Source organism: Hippopotamus amphibius, chromosome 13 (genome assembly GCF_030028045.1).
Source record: "Hippopotamus amphibius kiboko isolate mHipAmp2 chromosome 13, mHipAmp2.hap2, whole genome shotgun sequence".
Taxonomy (NCBI): Eukaryota; Metazoa; Chordata; class Mammalia; order Artiodactyla; family Hippopotamidae; genus Hippopotamus; species Hippopotamus amphibius.
Genome location: NC_080198.1, coordinates 13,106,650 through 13,131,167, shown reverse-complemented (window position 1 = coordinate 13,131,167; position 24,518 = coordinate 13,106,650). Strand labels below are relative to the sequence as shown.

The 24,518-nt window shown below is 37.9% G+C and overlaps 1 protein-coding gene and 1 non-coding gene across 6 annotated transcripts in view; both read left to right on the top strand.

The window, feature by feature from the left end:
* The window catches only part of CNTN4 (contactin 4), a 780,243-nt gene that overhangs the window by 177,694 nt on the left and 578,031 nt on the right, over window positions 1-24,518 (top strand). The window lies entirely within an intron of this gene.
* LOC130835405 (small nucleolar RNA SNORA12) lies at window positions 6,476-6,618 on the top strand. Its single transcript, XR_009048894.1, has one exon. It is a non-coding gene; the product is annotated as a small nucleolar RNA SNORA12 (small nucleolar RNA).

Here is a 24,518-nt window from a genome sequence, read left to right as displayed (position 1 = left end):
AGTTATTTGACCCTTAGTCAAATAGACAGTTGTTGGCAAATTCAGGACTAGAATCCAGTTTCTTCAATTGAGTTCACCATCTACTGTATCATGAGCCAACCAAGGACATGAACAACCAAATTTTGAGCTGGTTTCAAACACAGTAACCTCAATCCACAATCTGAATCAAGCTTTGGATTCAGAACTACTGAGTTTGTCCTGAACCGTTTGATGCTCTGCTCTGGAGTTTTGAGCAAGGTGGTGAACTGCTGCTCCTTTCTCGTTCCTCATATTAAAAACTTGCCAACAGACTCCTTGGGGAGTGATTGTAAAGAAACTAACTAGTAAAACGAGATTAGACCAACCTCTGGAGAATAATACATAGAGGGCATTTACAGATGCTAAGACAAGTGATTCACAGCACAAAACTGCTTACAGCCCAGGTACTAAAATTACTAGTAAACCATTAGCTGCAGTAGAATTTCCCCCAGTAGCAAATGTTTACTTCCTGTCCTGTTATTTGCTATGTAACATGATCCAGTGTCAGCAGAAAGCTATAATTTAGCAATTGCATTTGTGTATTTAATGACAGTGGATAAAGCTGAGGTAAAGAATCGGTAAAATGATTCCACTTTTATAATGCACGTCCAGGGTTTAAGCAAGAGGAAATCATTCAGCATTTCTGATCTATAGAGGGCAGGATGTACTATATTAAAAAGAAATAACACATAAAATGATGTCTGGGACGTTGAATTGAGAGTAATCAATATCATTTTTCATCAGTGTTGGCTTGCATTGTGAAGGAAAGGAATGATTTAAAGTGCATGATGTTTGTGTCACAGAGTTTAGAGGATCCCAGGAGATGAAAGAAGCCTTAGATCCATAGGGTGAAAGAAGCATGAATCTTACTGTAGGACAAGGACACCAAGGCCCAAGGAGATACAGGGTTTTATTCAAGATTTTGTTGTAAAAATAGATTTAGGTTTGCTCCAGGCTTCAGGACTAGGATTAATAGATAGAAGGTAAATGGCCACATGGTTCAAGTTTTAAAAAGGATTTCTACAAACTGGATCTTCCCAACAATGGGAAAAAAAAGTAAGGTCCTTTGAATAATAGTGAATATTCTGTCATTGCAAGTAGTTGATCATAGAACAAATAACCTTCGGGCATGAGTTGTGTACCCCAAATTCCCATTGGCTGAAAATCTTGAATGGTTATCTATATTTCAGTCTAATACAGCTTTCTGTACCTTAAGATTTTCAACTTTATTAAGATTTTATACTTTTTAGGGTGGTAGTGGGGTATTTCTAGAGATCACCATGTGTTCAGGGTATGTCCAACATGCAGGGGACACAATAAACTGATCTCCTTAAGTCCCTTCCAGCTCAATGATTCAAAAAATGTTGGAATTTTACTGAAATGTAGTGTGGATGACATAATATAACATGGCAAATAGAAAAGTCTGCAACTAAAAGATAAAGCGCGTATATGTCAACAGTGTGTGAATAAATCTAAAATGTGATTTTAAACCAATTTTTAAAACTTCTACTAATAAGCGTAATAAGTTGTCATGCAAAAGCCGGGAGGAGCAAAGGATACGTTAAGGAAATTTGCAGATAACCCAAATCTTTAAAGGGGTAATTGTGTGTATCCAAATGTGAGTGGTTTCTGGGATCTGCCTATTCCTCTCTCCCTCACATGCATACCCAAACATAAGCACACACATCAGCTCAAGTATTTATTTCCCTTATGGTTTCAGAACATTAAATGTTTGTAATCATTGCACTGCATGACTATAATTTTTAGTTGCAGTTTGAGTAGTTCTGAGGTGTCGATTCTGCTGAAAGTTGCAGTCACTGGACAGCATGATTTCTGGAAGACACTCTGCATGTAGAGGCTTAGGGAAGGTGCTGGAATCTGTGCCTGATTCCACCTGTTAGTGGTGGCATGGCGCAAGTACATATTATGACCTCCTGTGTTTGGTGCTGTCAGCTCCCTGCTTGTATGCCTCAGACCCTTAATTGTGTTTCTGAAGACCTCCAACCCCTGTTACCTACAGCCTTTTTCCTAAGGTCTGTCTTCTTGGAACTGTGGGCAATTGCCCTGCCTGTGTGTATAACTGAGCTGTAAATGCTGAGAATTATCATCCCCTGGAAGTAGCCCTCCACTAGCAACTCTCAAGTGGTGCTGTGTAAGTACCCTCTCTCCCCTGTCCCTCAGGCAGGATAACCCTGCAAGATGTGTTTTACACCACTTGGCAGAGTTTCTGTGCAAGACTGCCCACTGTATTAGCTGCTTTGATAAAATATTATTTATTGGATGTGTTTACTCCTGTGTAACATTTCCTTCACTTTCTTCCTAGCATTGCTTGTGCTTCATGAATAAACTGGTTTTATTCTAATACTTGTCTCAGAGTCAGCTTCTGGAAGAACCCAGATTGAGACACATCCCACCCCCAGCTGGCAAGGGTGTGGGTTTATAGAACCAGACCTTACTTCAGGGTACATTTTTCATTTTCCAGTCCCAGTTCAGCCACCTCCTATCCCCCTAATAATCAATATGCTATGTAATAGTCAATGCCTTGTTATCAAGAGGTGGTAGGGAATGAACTTTAGGGTGTCCTGAAGAGGGTTTCATACACTGATCATAATTTCCTTTTTCTACTGTGCTGTACCGGGCAGCTCTAGACAATTGGTAGTTGAATCCTCTTCTCACATCCTTGCTCAGTGCTCTGTTAAATGACGCGTGTCCTCACAGAAGTCTGACATTGGTACATCAGAGATAGGGCCGAGACCAAACTCTTTTACAATGTGACGACTGAGTATGGACCACTTACCTTGTTAGGCAGAAGGCTAAGCACGTTACCGTCATTACCTGACGTTATATTCATGGACAGCTTTTGAGATAGAACTGTTGTTCCCATTTTACCAATGCGAAACCTTAGTCACAGAGAGATGTAACTTGCTTAACAACACAGGAGCAAGTAAGAGGCTGAAAGAGCAGTTGGACTTTTAGATGTTATTTATAATACGTGGCATCGGAACGCTGGCGTACTTACTTGATTTTGCGCTCCTAGCCACTGTGTAGTCTGACCTCTGTAACTAACTGTTAAGGACAACTTTGTCCTTAACAATGGCACAAAAAAGCAGTCACCAGGTGGCTGTCAGCAGAGGATGAAGTTACACAGACTTGGGGGGGGGGGTATTGCACATGAGGAATGCTGTCCTAGGGAACAAAAAAAGAGGTGCATGCAGATCAAAATTTTAGGCTAATTTGTGTTACCCACTGAGTTTCTCTGCCCTTTATCCTGAGCTCCTACACCAGTTCCATTCAAGCACTTCCCTTTCCAAACTTCTTCACTGTGGAAACAGTGTTAGTCCAGGGACTTTGGTTCTAGTTCTGCTCATTCTGCAGCTTTTTATATGACGGTGAGTCAAAAATTATCCGCACTCTGGCTGTAGACTTTATTTTAATTAACTTTTAGAAAAGACACATACATCATTTTCAACGTAATCTCCTTGCTTTTCAATACACTTTGTCCATCTGTCAACAAGTTTTCTTATTCCCTCATTAAAAAATGTTTTATCCTGAGCCACGATCCACGAATGCACTGTTGTCTTCACTTCTTCAGAAGCGAATCTTCATCCTCATAGGGCTGCTTTCAGGGGGCCAAACAGGTGACAGTCCGATGGAGCAAGATTAGGACTATAGGGAGGATGATTTAGCACCTCAAAATGAAGTTTTTGCAGAGTGTCGACCATGTGGGCAGAAGTGTGCGGACAAGCAGTGTCATGCAAGACCACAACACCCTTGGATAGAGGTCCTCTGCGTTTAATCCAAAGTTTAGGCTTCAGCTCTTCAATAAGCATCTCTGTCCATTCATACACACTTCTTCGTTGCAACACATTTTCTCCATACTGCACACAAAGTCTTCGATAAATAACGGCACCAGGTACACCCTCAGGCCACAAAAAGCAAATCACTGCACGCTGCTCTTCTTTCATGCAAATCACAATGGGGCATCCGTTTTTGCTCACACTACAGTTACAAATGAACTGATGTAACACGTTCACGCATGCACAGCAGTGACTGAGGAGACAGTAGCCTTGAACGGAAAGCACTGATAATACAGTCGGCCAACAGAAGTTTTACTATAACTGGAGTGCGGATAATTTTTGACCCATCCTCGTAGAATGGAAGTTCTGAATTTGATAGAGGCCAAGTTTCTCTCTTTATCCCCCAAACAGATGTTATGTTCTTTACTGTTCCTAAAAAACAAAGGCATCGGCTCAATGGCAAGTTCTACATCTCTTGTAATTGTGAGCTCCGTTTGGATTCCTGAGAGCCAGGATTAGGAAAATAGAGATGTACGTCAAGTCCTTATACTCTAAAGCTGTTGTCCTGCAAGCTGGTTTCCACTACAGGTCCCTTCTTCCCTATGGATTGTTGGTACTTCTGGTGTAAAATGGGATACATGAATTTATTTTAGCATTTCATAAGCATCTATACATCTTTAAAATAATTCAGAATTTTAGAGGAATGGCTTTATCTCATTGTCACAGTGTGGAGATCTTTTGATGTAAAGGGAGATCTGTTAACATCCTGTTTTTTTCTAGTGTATGAAAGTGACGTGGTTTCAAAGGAATGCTTTATCATTTGTAGGGATGGAGGGACCATCAGGTCATGAGATACAAGATTTCCTGCAAATTAGTGAGTGCTGTGTTGCCCAGGAACTAAATTTCTTTTGTCCCTATCTGCCACCTGTCCTGAATTTCCAGTTCCGAATCTGAATTTCCATGCTAGACTGGAAAAGGAGCATTGCCTTTTTTTTTTCACATCAGCTTTGGATTTTAGCAAGGAAGGTGATGCCATTATTTTTAGTGAAATGAACTTTGAATGAACTCCAGTAGTAGTAAACCAATAACCAATAAAATAAATAATTGATTCATCTCAGAACAATCTGACTTCTAGAAGTAGTGTTCCTGGGAAGCTTGTGTGTAACTGCCCTCTAGAAAGCCTCACAAGTTTTTGTCCTTCTTTACTTTTTTTTTTTTTTCCAAATGGACAATTTTTGACAGACTCCTAAGGGCAGTCAAGTGTCAAATGCAAAGTTATGGCTGGTGCAGCTGCCTTTGGGATCACATGCTCCATTTATTCATTACAGAAAGCTCAGATGCACAGCCATGTGGTGCCGTTTTGTGTACCTGTCAGTTTAGTTCACTTAATGAACATTGATCATGCTCATCCAGACACGTTTCTCCATGCTGCAGACAAGTCAGTCGCTTCTGAGAGATGCGGTAGAAACTTCAGCTTTCTGCATACTGCCTCTGTGCAAGACTTTTTGCCAAAAATGAATAAACAAACGCGATGAAAATGTACCTTTAATTTTGCTACAAAAGAGAAAACTTGTTAATTAAAAATTTATTGTGGTTTTACTGATATATATCCAGTATTTGTCTAGTTAAAATTGAAGTTTTCGTGACTTTAATAGTCATTACATTCCTCTATGGATGTTTCAAGTTTTGCAGCTTTATCTGTACCAAAAGTAATTTTTCTTCTTTTTAAAACGTTCTGTTATAAAACTTCCTGCTGGGGAGTCTCACCATTAATTAATTGTGTTGAGTACACTTATCAATTGGTGCCAGATTTATTGTCCTACATTAGAGGGAGAAAAAATACTTCCTGTTTTTCTTACTGCTTAATTTTTGCATCCTGTCAAAAATCTCAAAAGAGGAATAGCTTAGGTTTTTATAATTGGAATAACCATTTTTTTACCAATACCATTTTGTATGTTACTCAGTTATTATTGGGAACAAATTTTAAAAATATGTCCAATTAGTTTGCGTCAGCTAGAGGTACATTATATTTAGAAATGATTTACTAACTGTTGTGTCAGGAGACGAACCTAATTGGGTTTTAGGAAGGGCTAAGTACATTTACATTATCTTACACGTGCTGTGACTTCAACATGTGTATTTCTTTTGGTTGAGCTTTTTTTCCATCACCCTGGAGTACAAGATAGCTGAACTAGACAGATGTGCTGAAATTATAATAGAGATTCATCTAAACAACTTGTGGGGTTTCCAAGTTGCTGATGAAAATTGGAATTGAATCCTGTTGCCAACAGCCTCACATATCCACCTTTTAGACTTTGATAATCTTGTGAAATAAGTTGAGCATTCCATCCAGAATATAGTACACTTTTATAAAAAAAAAATATTCACCTGACATTTCTTTTTTTTTGGGGGGGGGGGGGTCCTAAGACTATCATCCAAGAACATGAAATATGTGTATAATGAAATGTTTTAAGGGATATTTATTGCAGCTTTATCATACATGAAAGTTGTAAATAGTCTAAGTATCTATAGATAGGGGAAGAGTTCTGAAAGTTACAGTCCACACCTACAGTGGATAGTATAAACCTATTAAAATTATAAGGCAGATCAGGATGTGCTGATACGCAGGGATATGCAGGTCCACGAGAAAAGCAACCTGGAGTTGTGGTGGTTTTCTTTCTGGCACATTTGTTAAGTTTTCAGATGGGCCTAATTCTGCCACATATGTAGGAGCTGGCAAAGGCTTGATGACAAAGAGATCTCTTTCTAGCCTTTTTTGCATCAAAAGTGGGCTCCCACAGGTGGCAGGTTATCTCAGAAGTTTAAGTCCTTACAGGCTGACATAGGCCTATCTGGCCTGAGGAGAATCTCTACTGAGGGGTGTTTTTTCACCCCTGTGATGGATGTGCAAAGAAAAAAAAAAGTAATGTGTACAATAACATGCAGATGAGGGTGCTCTTTATTTAATAAGTGAAAAGAATGTCCACCTCTTTATATGTGTATGTAGATGCAAAGAATAAGTTTTGAAAGAGAATTCTATTCCTCTGTGGAAGAGAATGGGATGTGAGCATTGAAAAAGGGATTTTGATACATACATCTCTACTTTTCATTATTCTACAAAAATCATACATGAAACTGAATTTTCTGTTATTGTTTATAATTTATTTATTTATTTATTTATTTATTTATTTATTTATTTTTTGGGGGGGTACACCAGGTTCAATCATCCGTTTTTATACACATAGCCCCATCTTCCCTCCCTTCCTTGACTCCCGCCCCCCAAGCCCCCCCCCCACCCTCCCCGCCCCAGTCCTCAAAGGCATCTTCCATCCTCGAGTTGGACTCCCTTTGTTATACAACAACTTCCCACTGACTATTTTACAGTTGGTAGTATATATATGTCTGTGTTACTCTCTCGCTTCATCTCAGTATAATTGATTTTTTAAGGGAAAAGCCATGAAATGGGTATGTAGATTCATAATTATCCAATTAATCCATTCAACAAATGTTAGTGGTACTCATTCTAGGTACAAGTTACTACAGTTGCCAATGGGAATACAATGGAGAACAAAGAGACACTGGCCCTGAGCTCAGGGATACAGAAATTGATAAAATAAATATGTAAATATACACACTTATTATTCTGTAGGAAAAGTACAGGGAGTTAGAAAAGTCTATAATTATATGATCAGTGAAGGTTTCCTGAGGAAGGAATTTTTATACCAACATCTGAAGCCTGAATGAGGCCTAACTAAGCAAGTGGGCTACTTATGAAGTCAAAACAATGGAGACACTAAGAAGTTAGGTGAATAAAGATGTACAGAATAGAGTATTTAAGAAATAGGCCAGATGATCCAGTCTATCCAGTTGGCTGTAGTTAATCTGTAATGCTTTGCAAATGGCAAAACATCCCTAAAAATCAGTTAAGTCTCACTGCACAAGCAATGGGCCAGGTTTTATTGAAGTCAGTACATCTTCATGTGTTCATTTCTGATGCTCTTAGGAGGCCTGGTCCAATTGATCTTCAACTCACTTTTTTGGATATTATTTGTGTAACTGAACATCTGTCATTGCCCAGGCCATATCCAAATGTCACCTGAACTCCTTTATTTCCCCTCTCTCCATCCATGTGCTCTTGCATTCCTGCATCCAATAAATATATATGGAGCATCTTGTATATGCCGGATATTGGGGAAAGCAAATATGATTCCTTACCTTATAAGTTCCAGTTCTATTGGAAGAAACAAATACTTAATAAGTCACAAATAGAGACTGACGTTGTGAATGAAACTATTGGAGTAGAGAAGGTCTACTTGGTATATTCAGGGAAAGTCTTTCTGAAGAGGTGGCACTAAGCTGAGACTTCAGTGCTAGAGTCAGTTATGGAGAGAGTGAAGGGGGAGGCATGTGTCTTGAGCTAGGAAAGAATTTGGAGTGTTCCAGGGACTGAAACAAGGTGAAATTGAGCAAGGATCCCAGCCCAAGGTATGTGCATTACCTGGGAAGAAATACTACCTGGAAGTATTGAGAGCATAGCCCTTACTGAGACAGTGAAAGATAGTAGTCTGTTTTGTAATTTCTAAGAATGGCATTCTTTACCTTGCAATCATTGACTCTTAGGTGTGGCAGAAACTTTAAAGGTGACCTAATCAATTTTTTCCTAGCTGAATGCACTTTGTAGTGGAGGTCACAACAGCTGAAGGTCTCCATCAACTACACAGGTTTTTTTCCTCTGAGCCAATTTTGTGATTGACTCAAAGACCTGTTATTGTTTTCTTCCAGAAAGGTGATCCTGAATTCACCTGAAGCACCATCCCTGTTTCCTCCTATCTTCTTTACGTTTGTGCCTTCGGTCTCCTGATAGAAAGCCCTCTTTATACCCATGGAATCTCATTAGTTGGAAATGTGAAAGCAGTCTTTGTTTTATGTGGTGCTCCCTTAAATCCTGAGCCAAAGGAGAATGACCCTCTCTTAAACCATCTCAAGGAAGGAGCTTTTCCAACAGTTAATTTTTCCTGGAATCTGTTCTAGTGATTGTCCAAAACATGCAATGTGGAGAGTTAAGCCAATTATCTTAATGGTTCAAGTCAAAGAGCTTAATACTAAAGTGAATCCCCTGAATTATCCCCATGGTTGTGTATACCACTGGACACTGTTAATTCCATCAATTAATTACCAAATCAGTGAAGTAAGTTGTGAAAAATTATACGTAGATAATACACATCTACATGCAATCTGTAATAGAGACACTACCAGACTGTCCTTACTGGAGTTAGACACAACCACAAAACACAGGAAATAATTCGAGTGACTGTTTTCTCATTTCTCCCAAGGAGTACTAGTGCTGTTCTAGTATTATTCTAAATGCGTACGAGAGAAGAGAATTCATTACATGCAATAGATGTTTCTCTTTCAAAACCACTTAAGAAAAACTAGTAGGTTATTGAAAAGACCTGTATATCAATATGTGCTTATGCACAATAGCTACAGAATTTTAGAGAACGCATTTTATATCTGTTTACTCTTGTTTTCTTCCCACAGAACTGGGAGCACTACTATGATTTCCACCCCCTTGTAATTAGTTTCTGGATGTAAAGCTAAACTGTGCCTTTATTGGCAAAGTGAAGCGTTAAGGCAATCGAAGAGATAATACAGGTCAAAAAGCCATTTATATCTCTATTACAGGCAAAGGCTAGACCCTTCCTAAATGCCTGTTGAGTGAAGTTGAATTCAATTAGTTTGAATTGAACTGAATTGCCTTGAGAGAGCTGTAGCTAGAGCCGATTATTACTTCATCCTTTGGCCAGTGTTTTCAGCTGAATATTTCAACAATTATTCATTCAACCAGCATTTTATTGGATGCATACCTATTAGGCAGGCTGAAACTCAGTTCAGAGCTGTGGATTCACAGATTTAAAATGAATATGGTCCGTAATTTTTAATTGCTCATAGTGAACCGAGGAAGAGAATGTGCAAGGTGCCCTCTGTGGTATAAGTAGAGTGCTCCAGGGAGCTCTCATAGGGACAGGTAAATGAGATGGGAAGGGTGGTGAATGGGGTTGCAGATAGCAACCTGGAGGAGATGACACCTGCTTAAAGCCCTAAAGTATAACGAGCTTTCTAATCAGATGAGGCAGAGAGCAGCATTTCTGTGCAGTGGGCAACATGTCATTTTAGTATTTACTCTTATGTTTTCTAAGCTTTTTTTACCTTCCTGAATTTTTCTAGAATCACTGTCTGTTGGCTTCTGGGGTGTGAATTTGGACACAGGGTGTTGGAAAGGAATCCTTTGTGATCTCAGAGCCTGATGGTACTGACAACTGCAAGCTATAGTGCTTTCAACTCTTGTGGCTGAGCTGGATGTATGTCTCACACACACAAACTCTCACTGTGGTTTTTAATCTCTGCCATGTAGTTTAGTATCTCATATATATTGTATTTTAAGCAGCTTCCTATATTTTTCCCATTTGTTTAATAGGTATAACCATAAATTGTCATTTTGTAAATAAAATGTATTTGTTAAACTGAGAGTATTCCTTAGAAGTATACTTTCTTTCCCTTTGCAATTGACTAAATGACTTTTAAGATTGATTTTTTTTTGAATTATAAAATGGTTGGCTTGGAGTTTACAGGTCTTGGTGCTAAATTCCATTTTCATCAGGTAGGAGAATAAAAATGTTGCTAAGATTAATTTTTGCCAACTTTAAATTTTAAATGGAGGAAGGTGATTCTGTGTGAACCTTCAAGTTGTGTTACACAGAATGTTTACTTCATGTGTAGATTGCTTGAGACATATGATGTTAAATATTTCCTCATCTTTAACTTTTTCTCTGTTTTCTAGCTATTTTCATATGAATGGAACCTGTTAATTAGCAAAGTGCCCAGACATATTTAAGAGTTGTGCGTTCCCCAGTCACAATTCTAGTGAGGAAAGGGGAGACTGATAATTAAATCTGTTTAATTGACAATTTCATAGTTTTCTTCCTCTTGGAACTCAATTGAGTATAGGTAAAACTAGATACAAATAAATAACTGCTGTACATTTTAGAAGAAAAGAAACCTATTCCATTAGCGTTCCTTAAAATAAAATGCTAAAATAAAATAAAATTGGGCCTATTAAAAGACCCATTCACTTGAATTCTTTTTTCACATGATGAATGACAGTTTTTCACTGCCATAAATGTATATTTTATGTAAAGCTGTTTATATTGTAAATTTTAAAACGTCATTGCCAGCAATCACACTCCAAATTTCTGAATCCATATATCCTTTTGTTCCAGAGGCCCATTGACTTGCAAACTATAAAAGAAGAAAAGAAACAAATTCCTAAGAGAAGTTCTAAGAATTTTAATGTGCATAAGTATCACCTCTGTATTGGTTAAGATATAGACATCCAGGCTCATTTCCAAACATTTTGATTCTGATATCCTGCCTTGCAGTCAAAACCAATTTTTGAAAGATGGAAATCCTGAATGATTATGATGCAGATGGCTTCTAGGACACACTTAGATTAACTCTGAAGCATGAAGTTTAATCACCTCTGTCTTTGAAGATTCATGAAATATATATTGGCAATGGAGAAGGTGATAGGGTGAGTTAGAGTTGAGTTAGTGTAAATGTCTGAAAGTAATGGCATGCTTCATCTCCTGGTGGGGGCCTGCATCCTGGAAACAAATCAGCATTCAGTGAGATCTTTACAGTCTTTAGTCTCTAAGTATTAACAGGTCCATTCCCAGCATTGAAATTTGTACTTGTGATGCATTTAAAGCCTATGAGATGATGTGCCTCCAACCAGAGTTGGCTTTGCCTACCCTATATTCCATGTATTAATTCTCCTTTTTTGTGGTTATGTTTATATTGACCTTTGCAAGGTCAGATTTTGCTACCATTTCTTAACTGCCCACTTACCTTTACCCTGTATATATTTCACCAGTTCCCTAAAGGTGTTCAGAGCTATAACTTTTTCAAGGTGTTCTTTTATATTCCAATTTTGCTTATTTTATGTGGCCCGTTCAAACAATGTCTTTTATTCACCCTTTCTGTTTGAAATTATTTGCCAAAATAAGAAATAAAAGGCAGAAAGTCAGGTGTCGGGTAAGTAAATAACAAACATTTCAGGAAATGCTTAGCTCAGGGTGGGTCATTGGCTGGCTGAGAAGTTGCAGTACTGGCAGGTAATGGTAGTTGCAGGAGTGGTAAGCTAAGGAATGGGGAAACACTGTCCTCAGCTCTGGTTCTCATTGAGTGGGCAGAGGGTCTTAAAAGGGGTTTGAACACTGGCGATGTACTGATGTGGTGTACCTCGTCATCAGTGTTGCTCAAGTTACGGTTCACAGATGAGATAAGCATATACTGAATCTTCAATTCCACTTTTTAGAACATAGATGGGACTACCTAAATGGGACACTGAGACAGCAAATGTAAACCAGGGCAGTCCAGAGCAGGCTGTGGCATGGATCTCTCTGTTCCTAGACCACCATCCCTAGAGTTATCTGAGATGTTTGTTAAAGTTTCAGAAACTTAAGACTTACTTAAAAACATCTCTGGGAGTAGGGTGGGAATTCACAGTACCTCCTGTTCCTGGGAAGTTTAAACAAAGCAAGAAAATCACTATATTAGAGCATTAGAACAGCGCAGTGGTTCTCGAAGTGTGAGCTCCAGACCAGCAACATCCTCACCATCTGATAACTTGTGAGAAATGCAGCTCCCAGACCCCATCCTAGAGCTACTGAATGGGAAACTGGGGATGGGACCAGTCAATTTCTACTAACAGAACTCCAGGTCACCCTGATGCACACTGAAGCGTGAGAATCACTGCTGTATTGAATCTGGCAAAGTAGCCCATTTCTGATTTACTGTATTAATGACTTAGTATTATCATGAAATGATTTTTTTTTTTAAATCTGAGTGCTACTCCCACTTAAATTTTGTCATGTGAGAGATTATATAACATTAAGCATCATAGGAAGAACTGTAGAGGAGATAGGTGCTGCCTTAACTTGAACTGTAGTCATCTGACTGTTGAAAGTTTGAGAGACAGGGAGCGTGTGTGCGACAGAGGGAGAGAGAGAGAGAAAGAGACATCCTAAACGGAGGAAGAGGACAAATTTGAGTTGGAGGGCTTATGAAAAGGAGTGGATGGGATTACACAGAAGAGAAGAACAACAAAACAGGGAGACGTGCAGAAGCATCACTCTCTCAGAGGGCCTGGCTGTGATTGTCCGCTGCCAGTGCCTCAGGTACTCAGCTGTAAGACAGGCACTGAGACCCTTAAGTTCACCTGCTCTTTATCACAACAATCTGCTTTAAAAGCAGTTCCTTCTGAAGAAAATCCTTTAAGAGTATACTTTTTAGTTTTAGCCTTAGCCAGTGTCAAAACTAGCATTAGCCAAAGTCTCTGGCAATTAATAAATGAGATTAATAAACCAAACCTAAGAGGAGTGTGCAGAAGTTTTCCAAACCAGGAAAGCACTGTTCTTATCATAAATACTGCATTTACAGAGACATGCTTGGCATTGTCCTATTTGTTCATTGTCCAGCTCCTTTTTTAGTTTCCGGTTGGCCAACATACTTACTGAAGAATTAAGTCGCACAGACCTCAGATCCGGTAATTAATGGTACTTGAAAATGAGTCATGTGTTTTCAAATTCCAGTGCATGAGATTTCATGTCTTTGTATGCCATTGTTTAATTAGATACATTTTTGGTAAATACTGTGGAGAGATCATTTGTGAATCACCTATAGTTCTCAAGAATGGCAGCTCCTGAGTTCACTTTGAACATGTCCAAATCAGAGCCAATTACGCTAAAGGAACCAATCTATGTGTGTATATGAATGTATTTGAGAATAGTGTGTGTCTTTGAATAATTGGATGTCTGTATATTACAAAGCCAAACATTCTGAAATCTTTTAATTCATTTTAATTCATTCAATAGGTATAGAAGGTGATTAAGTGAGTAAGTAGTTCACGGCCGTGTACTTGATTAAAGATTGATTCAGGATTGGAACTGGTGCCTCATGATACAGTGTATCTACTATGTATTCCAGGCAGCATTCACTTGTATGGTCTTCAGTTCTTTTATAAAATATAACTATTGAAGTCAAAATTAGTTGCTGTATTTTACATTCAATAATTTAATAAGTGAGGCATTTGAATAAATTCCGTGGAAACCCCCAAGAAGCCCATTATTGAGATGAGTAGAATATGATATCCATTAATAAGCACGCATTAATACATGTGATTCAAAAGTAACATTTTCAAGGAGGAAAGGTGTCTTATTTAGGCCTCCCAAATCTGTGTGATCTGATTGAATTAGCATTGCTTACAAAAGGGCACAAGAGAAATACATCTGTATTTCTATATATTATCTGTCTTTAAAAGACACTCATGTTCCTGGGGAAATATTCTACCAAACTGAAGATAAAATATTACTTTTGGAGAACTCTTCCACATATCCTGTTCCTGAGAGTAGCAGGTAATAAAGTATTAGGCTACATTTTCAGTTTAAATTTAATTTTGAGTCCTGCAGTAGATTCAGCTGGTGGCATTCAAACATACTTTTTGCAGGTGCAGAGAGAGTGTTATTTAGCTCTGCAGCATGACTAATTGCTAGTAATTGCCTATAGGAAAGGAGCTGGGAAAGCTTATCTCCAGAGCTTCCCCATCATATTTTGTGCAGGGGCCGTGACAACACAGGACAGCAGGAGGGCACAGTAGAGCCATTAAGAAATTGTCAGCAAGCATGCAATATACAAAATAGGTGGGTCTCAGTTTAAAGAAAAGCTTTATGTAAAGTGAATTTTTATACAAATAGAAAACTATGGAAACATGCTCTTTTAAATAATGCATTATTTTCATTTCTGCTTAACCTTTCTGTGAAATTGGCTCTTAAAAATATCATACTTTCCCATCTCATCTCTGGCTTGCTTCCTCTTTCCAGTGACTAATGTGCTATGAACTAGTACTTAATATGCCTTCTAAAGAAATATTAGGTAATTTGACTATGTATGAAAAGAAAAATCTATTTACAAGGAAATTACATTTTGAAGTAAGTTTTATAAGATAAAAATTTGGTTTATATTTGAGTCAGATCTTTCTGCAATCTTGTGAAAGTGTAATGTTCCCTGTGTCATTTTTTCATTATTATTTTTGCCTTCTCTGTTACACTTCTGTTAAATCTAACTCAAGATCCAGAATGGAATTCATTAAGTTGTTGCCTTTTTACAATCATCTGGAACTACAAAACCCTAACCCCCCTCCAAAAAAATTATATATATTTATATATATGTGTGTATATATGTATTTATATACACATGTGTATATGATATAACCCAAGAGATAAAATGGATTGTTTCTAAAGATGAAGAAAACCCAGGTTTTAGATAATATTGATAAGATGAAAAAAACCCAGGTTTTAGGTAATATTGAAGGTTATCTTGCTATCTACAAAGCATCTTGCTGAATTTCAAGACATTTTTTGAACGGAAGCAGAATCCCAGCACTTTCTTGTTTGTTTTCTCTTATTTCTTTTATCTCATATTTCTTAAATATTGAATTACCATAAATTTGTCATTTACCTCCCCTCAGCACACAAAGATAATCTTAGAAGCTTTGTGAATTAGACCAAAAAGGAAATTCAGTGGAATTTAGAACCTGGGTAATATCAAGCTTGGTTAGTTTTATTCTATTACATGGACCTTAAACTAGTTGGGTGGTTTAAATAGTGCATCTAAATAGTGATTTATCCACTACTCCTGTTTCTGTGATAGATAAGATTAAGAAGTTTACTTCTAGGTATGTGTATTAGTCAGGAGAAACAGGGCCTGCAGGGGAAAAAAATACACACATACACACACGCGCGCGCACACACACACACACACACAGAAAGAGAGAGAGAGAGAGAGATGTTGAAGGCTGAGAAGTCCCACATTCTGCTCTTTGGAAATTGGCGACCCAAGAAAGCCAGTGGTGTAATTGAGTTCAAGTTAGAAGGCCTGAGGACCAGAGGAGCTGACAATTCAATCACAGTCCACAGGCCTGGAGAGGATGAGATGAAATGACCTCACTCAAGCAGGCAGGCAGGAACCAAAAGTGGTGAATCCCTCCTTTTTCTGACGGTTTTCTCCAGGCCCTAGGTGGAATGGATGAAGCTCACCTGCAGTGGTGAGGGCTATCTCCTTCACTCTGTTTTACCAATTCAGATGTTAACTTCTTCCATAAACACCCTCAGAGACACACCCAGAAATAATGTTTTACCAGCTATCTGGGCATGCCTTCTTCCAGTCAAGCTGATACCTAAAATTAACCATCACAGTGGGACTGATAAGATTCCTAAATTACCGCTTTTGAAATGGTTAAGGAGGGTGCCCCTGTTTCTTTTTTTCCAAGTTAAATTCCCAACTAGATCTCTGCACTTTGAAGAAATGTGTCCTAAAGGGCAGGAAACACTTTTGACTCTTTTTAATAAAATACTTTGGAGAAGTAATTTATACAATAGTAGGAGCTTACTTTCGGAAAAGTAATTTAGTTAGGAGTATTCTCTAAGAGAGAGTTGGTTTTAAAGGAAGACATTTCAGGAAAGAGTTTCTTTTGAGAAAAGTGCCTCTCCAGTATAATTGATGAGATGGTTCCTTTCTGGCTCCTGGTGACCCATGCAGCACTGAGGAGGAAATGATGCAGAAGTGAACGGTGTGGACTCATTGGTCAGACAGGGTGTCGGGTTTCTTGCAGGACAACTGAGTTTCCTTCCCGTCTTTCCTCACACTTACCCCCTCATCTTTTTCTCTTTCAGTGGTTTCCTCTCCCATTAAACCCCAGGTGACTGCCCTTCTAGTAGTATCTCAGCATTCGTTCTTAAGGGTCTGCAGCCTCTTTTAAAACTTGTATTGGGCTTCTATAGCAAAGACGACAAATCATCAAAAGTCACAGTAGTTCCATAAGAGAGAGTACGTCTATCATTTTGATCATTCCAAAGGAATTTCGGACATGTATCACGGAGCTCAATTTTAAATATGTGTTTAAGTGTTTACCTAATCAAATTACTGAAGCCGGGTCTCTGACCTGCTGGGGGACCTGTCCTCTGCTTGGAGAACGGTCCATCTGTAGAAGGGACAGAGAGCAGTGACCCTGGGGTGTGGTTCCATGTTGTTGGTGTTGTTTCTCTTCATTTAGTTAAGCAGTCAGTTTTAATTTCACTAACCAGTTTAATTTATGCATAAGTTGATTCATTTGTAGTTTATCTTATTTCCTTCTAAGTTTTAGGCAATGAAGGACCAAATTGATTTACATAATTTATCTGACAAATGTGTGATTAAGTTTGAATATCATTTCCTCAGGAAACTCTTTTTAGTCTCTTCCAGGATAGCTCTAATCACCTTATTTTATACCCCAAAAGAACCATTTATCTTTCCTTCATGGTCTCATAATTTTATATATATCTGTGTGCTCTTTTTTTTTTTCTCCATCAAGTATTTTTCAAATGACTATGTTGTACCATGTACTGTTAAGTGAATGTACTCTGTGAGTAAAATGGATAAAAACCACTGCCTCGTGAAGCTATGTTCTAATAAGAAAGGCACAAACTTAAGCAACGTGTTTTATAATGTTCCATAATGAAAAAGGCTATGAATATAAAATAAAGCAGGATAAAAATGGAGTATGACCTGGGAGGAGAGGTGATAGCAAATTAGGTTCTCTGGTTAGAAAAGGCCTCTCTGAGCAGAGGAGGTCAAGCCAAGAACTGAATGATAAGGAGCTGCCCTTCTGTGAAGGTCAGTGGGAAGAGTTCTCCAGTCAAAAGGGGGAATCCCAAGGAGGGAGATTCAGTTCTTATCCTGGAGGAAGAGAAAGAAGGGCAGTGACCCTGGCTTTGGAGAATGAGGGAAAGTGGGTAGAGATGGAGACCGTAGAGGCTGACAGGGAACAGATCACTTCGGCCTTGTTGGCTGACAGAAGTTCATCTTTTGTTTTTTAAGTTCAGTGGAAAATCATGGTGGGATTTTACATCAGATCTCATTTGTTAGACCATGCCTGCTATATGAGCATGGGACCTGCAGTCATCTTTTCAGCCTCGAAGCCTAGCACTTAGTAAATATTGAGTGGGTGGCTGTGGCTGGATGCCTGGACAAATAGGTTAATGGCCCTACAACTGTGTTGCTCTTTTTTAGTGAGTTTGTTAAAAACAGGTTTTTGCTAGTTTATTTTGCTTTGCTTTTCTAATATCAGAGTAATACACGTTGCTAGTTGGTGCTGCATTTGTTTCCTTTGACAAAAGCAAATTTAAAACTTGCTACATCTAGGTAATTACAATTTTCTCTGCCTCATGCCTTGAATGTTACACCCATGTTCCTTGTCTTCCTAGGTTAGAAAATCTGATTGGCTTGACATCTTGAGAGCGATTGACCGTCCACTTAAGCTTACTTGTATTTGCATCTGATAACTAATCCTAAAGGATAAATGTTAGGCCAGATTTCCCAGCTCAAAGGTCAGAGGATCAGCCATCAACTCTCCTAAAACAATGGGATGGGATAGAGAGAATAATCATAACCTGGTTAATCCCCCTTCGTCAGGGCCCTGGAGCCCAGTGGGTGTGGTGGGCTTGGTGACAGCCTCCTTGCTGGGCAGAGGAGACCTGAGCACCCTTGCGAATCCTCTCTAACAGAGGGTCCCATCTAATGCAGGTGCTGCTCCTTGAAAATATAAAAATAACAGCCATTTGTGTTTTTTGATTAGTCTGAAAAAAAGAAGTAAAATCCAGGACATTACAAGAGTATCATTTTAAAAATCTTTGGGAAACTGAGATTTTTAAAAAGCAAAAAGTGGAGCTTCTAACTTCTAAGAAATGTTTAATTAGTAACATTGAAGTATCTTGGTAATCTATGTGATTTAAAGAGACTAAATTTAGGTTTAAAGAATGAGTTGTGACCAAGTTCTATAATGGATCCATATATATGTGAAGATGTTTAAGCATAAAATAATATGGTTGTAGAACATAACACACATTTTATCTACATAACCCTCCTTTAAAAATAATGTTTAAATCTTTAGATTATTTTTTGTTAGAAGAAGTCAGTGTCTTGATGCCTGAAGTTTTTTCTTTATATGGCCTCCTCATATAAGTAGGAGGTGTATTCTTAAGTTTTGTAATTCTCCTTACTTTTCTTGAATCATCTCTGAAAAATAATCATAGAGTTTTCAATATAAGCTGAAATAAAGACTTGGAGATTGTGGCTAAGATTCTTCATGAATAATAATAATGAGTAATTTTTGTTTACATTTATTTTTGTATGATCGTAACATTTAACCTCTGTCTCTTGATCCTGTACATCTTAAAGCCAGCAGTCTTTTCCTGGTATTTTCCAGGCAGCATATCTGAGTGGAGCTTCCAAAACCCATCCCTCTCCACTACTTCCTCCTCTATTCACACTCAGGGATGTCCCAAATATCAGTTTAAGGCTTTGCACAGAAGTCAGGGTTACCCACATTGTTTCTATTCTCTCCCTCATATGCTTGTGCAATTCTCAAAGGCAGTGACTGTATCCTGCCCCTTTTAAGTTCTCCTTTACCACCCAGCAGAGACCCTAGTATGTGGCACATACTCAACAAGCTGTTCAATGACCGGATGAGGCAGATAAATGAATGAAAATTTTATTCCTATTTTTATTTTTGGTTGAGTCCTTAAAGCCGTAATTCCCTAATTTCCCAGCTTGGAGATCTGAATCTCCAAATGTCCTGTGACCTTGAAGAGACCACAGGGAAGGGGGGCACTAGCCTGAGAAGGGGAAGATGTTCCTTTTAGTAGAAAGTGTTTTCTTCTGTGCATTTTCCCCTTTCATAGAGAGAACAGGCCCCTTTTTCTGCTGTGCACACTCCTGTTTCTATTAGCGTACCCAGCTAGACTGCTGTATATATGCCACAATGAGCCTTGCCACACGGGTGCGAAGATAAACAAATGTGATATTAATGTGACTTGAATGCAGAATCTGTTTTTCTCTCCCATAGCCTCCAGAGCTTTAGAGAATTTTTTGTCGCCGTCCCATTTAACTGGCATCTTTCTTAAAGGGCTGGCTTTATTCATACCAATTATTTTCTCATTCTCTCCCTGATTCCTTTTACTCAAATTCAGTAAACTCTCATCTTCCAGTACATTATCCTGCTGTTCATTTATACCTTCACCCTCGCTCCTTGAATTGAGTTCAGTATCTGATTTGGGGCTTGTCTCTGAGTGTAAAACACCTCGTGCTATAAACACACTGAGTTTACTTAGGGTTGATAGTTAGATGAGTCACATCAGCATATGTTTTGCTTCATGCTATCAGCATCTTGTGGGTTGAGCTCTCATCATTTTTTGCTCTGAAAATGACAGTGCTAAAAATGTCTCGGCGGGCTAAGGCAGGTTGAGGAAACTCTCCTCATTGCGACTGTGGGAGAGAGTCAAGTGTAATGTAGCCTAGTGGCCTAATGGAAGAAGCATCACTTCTGTTTTCTTTCCCTCTAATTTCCTTTACTTTTAAGGGTCATAGATTAGTAAATTGTTCCATCATAGGTAAGCAAGGCATAATCTGGGGAAAAACACCACCACCAAAAAAAGCAGTTACATCCTGTTTTATAGATGTACACCTGAGCCTCAGAGAAGTACTTGTCCCTAATCACAAAGCGGATAAGTGACAGAATCGGGATTTGAATTCAGGCTCTCAGGCTCTGCATCTAGAGCATTAGACCTTAGTGAGTCTCCATCACTTGACTTAAGATGGGGTAAGCTCTCCATTTCCCCTTAGTTTAGGCATGGGTTGGACTGTGACTGTACCTTGAACTAACAGTTCTCCATGAAGGAATCTGCAGAAAAGCCATTCTTAGCAATTTTGCTAACATTTGCAGATCCTTTGGAGGGAGGGGGTGTGGGGCTTCCTGATTCGCAAGTATTTCAAAAATGGTCCAGTCACTAGATTTAAAATGTAAGGATTTCTTTCTGTTGTTTGAAATTTGGAGACCCCTGTCAAAAGTCCAGGTCATGAAATGCCCTGTTTTGATATCAGTCACACTAAGATATATTTGAGTTCCTTCTATGTACTGATTACAGCTTTGTCTTTATTAGGTCATTTAAGTATTATCACAGCCCACAAAACATAGCTAATACTGGCACCATTTTACACATGAGGAGTCATTGGGAAGTAAAGACACTTGTCCAAGATCATACAGCTAGTGAGTAAAAGTTTGACTGGCAGACTGGCTTCAGAGCCTCTGCTGTAAAGTACTATAACTGCTGCCGTGTTGAGGCTCAGAGGAGTTAAGTATTGACCCCAAGGCCATATATTTAGTGAGAGGTGGGCTTGAGATTTAGACCAGTTCCACGTGATTCCTGAGCCTGTTCCTCTAACACCACATGGGGCTGAATAAATATCTTCTGTCCCTGTTTATTACTACAGTGTTCTTTTTTTTTTTTTTAATTTTAGTCTTTTTTTTAATTGAAGTATAGTTGATTTACAATGTTGTGCTAGATTCTGGTGTACAGCAAAGTGACTGCATTATATTTTTTTCTTTTTCATATTCTTCTCCATTATAGGTTATTACAGGATACTGAATATGGTTTCCTGTGCCATACAGTAGGACCTTGTTGTTCCTCTGTTTTATACATAGGAGTCTGTATCTGCTAATCCCAAACCTCTAATTTATCCCTCTCCCTCTTCCCCTTTGGTAACCATAGCTTATTTTCTGTCTGTAAATCTGTTTGTTTTGTAAATAAGTTTATTTGTAGTATTTTTTTTTTTTAGATTCCACATCTAAGTGACATTGTGTGATAATTTGTCTTTCTCTGTCTGACTTCACTTAGTATGACAACCTCTAGGTCCATCCATGCTAGTGCAAATGGCTCACAGCCCAGTGTTCACAGCAGCACTGTTTACAGTAGCTAAAACAAGGAAGCAACCTAAATGTCCAACAGATGAATGGATAAAGATGTAGGAGATAGACATACATACGTACGTACATACATACAATGGAAACTACTCAGCCGTAAAGAAGGATGAGATACTGTGTAGTTCTTTATTAGGGGAATTTGTCTTTTCCCCTCTAAACTGTATGTCTCTGGAAGGCAGAGACTTTGTCATATCAGAGATTGTTTTTATAGCCCTTACTTCTCTGTTTATTGTCAATGCTGTGTCACCAAGCCTTTGTTAAGTAACCTGGAGAAAAATCTTTAATGAAAGAACTCACCCCAAACCTAGAATCTTGACATGTTTTTTGCTCATGGAAAATAACTGGTTATCATATTATCTTTTTTTTTTAAGCTCTTTATTGCAATATAATTGCTTTACACTTTTTAACCAGCTTTTGAGGTATATATTATCTTTGACTTGCCTAAGATCACACAGCAAACTGTAGTAGTAGTAGTAGTAGTAGTAGTAGTAGTAGTAGAAGTAGTAACAAAGAAAATAATATAGTTATTTAGTGCTTAAAATGTAATAAGGATTATTCTAAGATTTTTATGTATTCTCCCTCTCTCTCAATATATATTTTGATATATTTAATATATTTTGTATTTATAAATACACACAACATATAATGATCATAGGTACGTTATATACACTTGTTATTTACTTTGATAAAAAAGAAAATTTCAGTAACTTTTCGAAGATGACTTACATCATTAGGACATGGAACCAGAATTCAAATTCAGGTTATCTGGCTCAAGTTGTCCTAGTGTATTTTTTACTGCAGGAGCACTTACACATAATTCTCATGTGAGCAAGTCACTGCTAGTGTTTTATTTGTAAGGACATGCTTAAGATACTAAAAATAATGGTCAGTGTAGTTAAATGATTACATGCGTTAATCATGGCCAGCTTCTACTGTATCCGAAATGTTATTTTACTTGGAAGGGCCAGTAACAGTAGACGATTACATGACAGCTCTTTTAAAATACATGTGGGGGGACTTCCCTGGTGGTCCAGTGGTTAAGACTTCAAGGTCCCATTGCAGGGGATGTGGGTTCGATCCCTGGTTGGGGAACTAAGATCCCACATGCCACAGGGTGCGGCCATAAATGAATGAATGAATGAATAAATAAATAAGTAAATAATAAACATTAAAATACATGTGGGAATCTGGCACTCTAGAGAGAGTCAGGCCACTAAAGGAATACCACTGTCTCTCTGTGTGTATATTATGTGTACATTCGTCAGTAAACAGGAGAAAATAACTACTGCTATGAAAGTCACGTGTCTAAGTCAGGGCAATAATGTTTAATAAACAGTGGTGATTAGAGCCTTGCTATCTGTTCAGTATGTAGAAATATTTGTGTGTGTGTCTGTGTGTGTATATATTTTACTAGTGTGTGTTTAAATATGTGTGTGTGATTATCCAAATATATGTAAGGAAGTTAAGTACTTATGCCTCTCAAAATAATTGTTTTATGCTGTTTTACCAGTTTATTACAGTGGGGGTGTATTTTTTAAAAGTAAAAGCACAGTTCACTTACCAACAACATGAAAACCTTTTAAGCTTAAATTTGCAAAGACACTGTCCCTTCAGTTTATTTTTCTCTACCACCACTGCCACTATCTGAGTTTCAGATGCTGTAATTTATCTCCAGGATTACTGATATCACCTCCTAATTATTCTCCCTGCCTTTAATCTCTCACTCCTAAAGTTTACTTCCCGTATCAAGGCGTTTTTATAACACAGACTGATTTTGTTGGTGGTTCTTCATTGGTTGAGCATGAAGCCCAGATTTTGTATTTTCACTTTTGTAGTACAAAACGGGTCATAATTTATCTTTCAGTTCAAGAAAACATTGGTGAGCTTCCATCTGCTTGACAATTGTCTTTCCTTAACTAATAGATTTATGTAACGATGGCTCTTACTTCTCTTTTCTCCCCAGTCATCACAGTGCGTGTCTTCACTTCATATTCATTTACTTATTAGTTGTTCTTACATGTAATTTACCTTAACATCTCTTCCTCCCTCATCCAAAGAGCCTAAGTGTATTGCCCTGAATATATTGGATTCTAAGCACATGCCTGGTGGGTTGAAATGTTGCTCACCAATCATAAAACTTGTCATATTCTAATTATGTAGTCTCTTTAAGAGTTAGTGTTGTAATAAAGATATAATCATTATGTTTCTATCAATCATTTAGTCCATATTAGTGTGGTAGAAGTAGTAACTCCTTAAATAGCCTAAAAATCAGTGTTTATGATTAACTTCTCTCATATTTAAATATATTGTATTTATATATTTATATTAGGCATTTTTTTGTGTGTTTATGTCTTGTCTGTCTCTACTATTGTAATGTCCACAAGAATGTTTTTGTTTTGTTTTTCTGTATCTCAAGACTTAGTAGAATATAGGCAACATACTTCACTGTCATATATATATAGTAATGATATCTATATAAAAGTATGTAATGATATTTATATATATGTATATATATACATATATTGGGTTGGCAAAAAAATCCTTTGGGGTTTTTCTGTAACATCTTATGGAAAAACCTAAACTGAACTCTTTGGCCAACCTGATATTACATATATATGATTATCATATGTATATAATTTGTGTACTCAACAAACGCATTTGAATTAATTTATCAAGTCCTTATTATCGAGTGTTTGGATTTGTCATGTATACTTCAAATGCATTATGCTTTCCATCCCTCAAAACCCAAATTAAAGGTAGATACTATTATCTTAATTTCAGGAATGAAA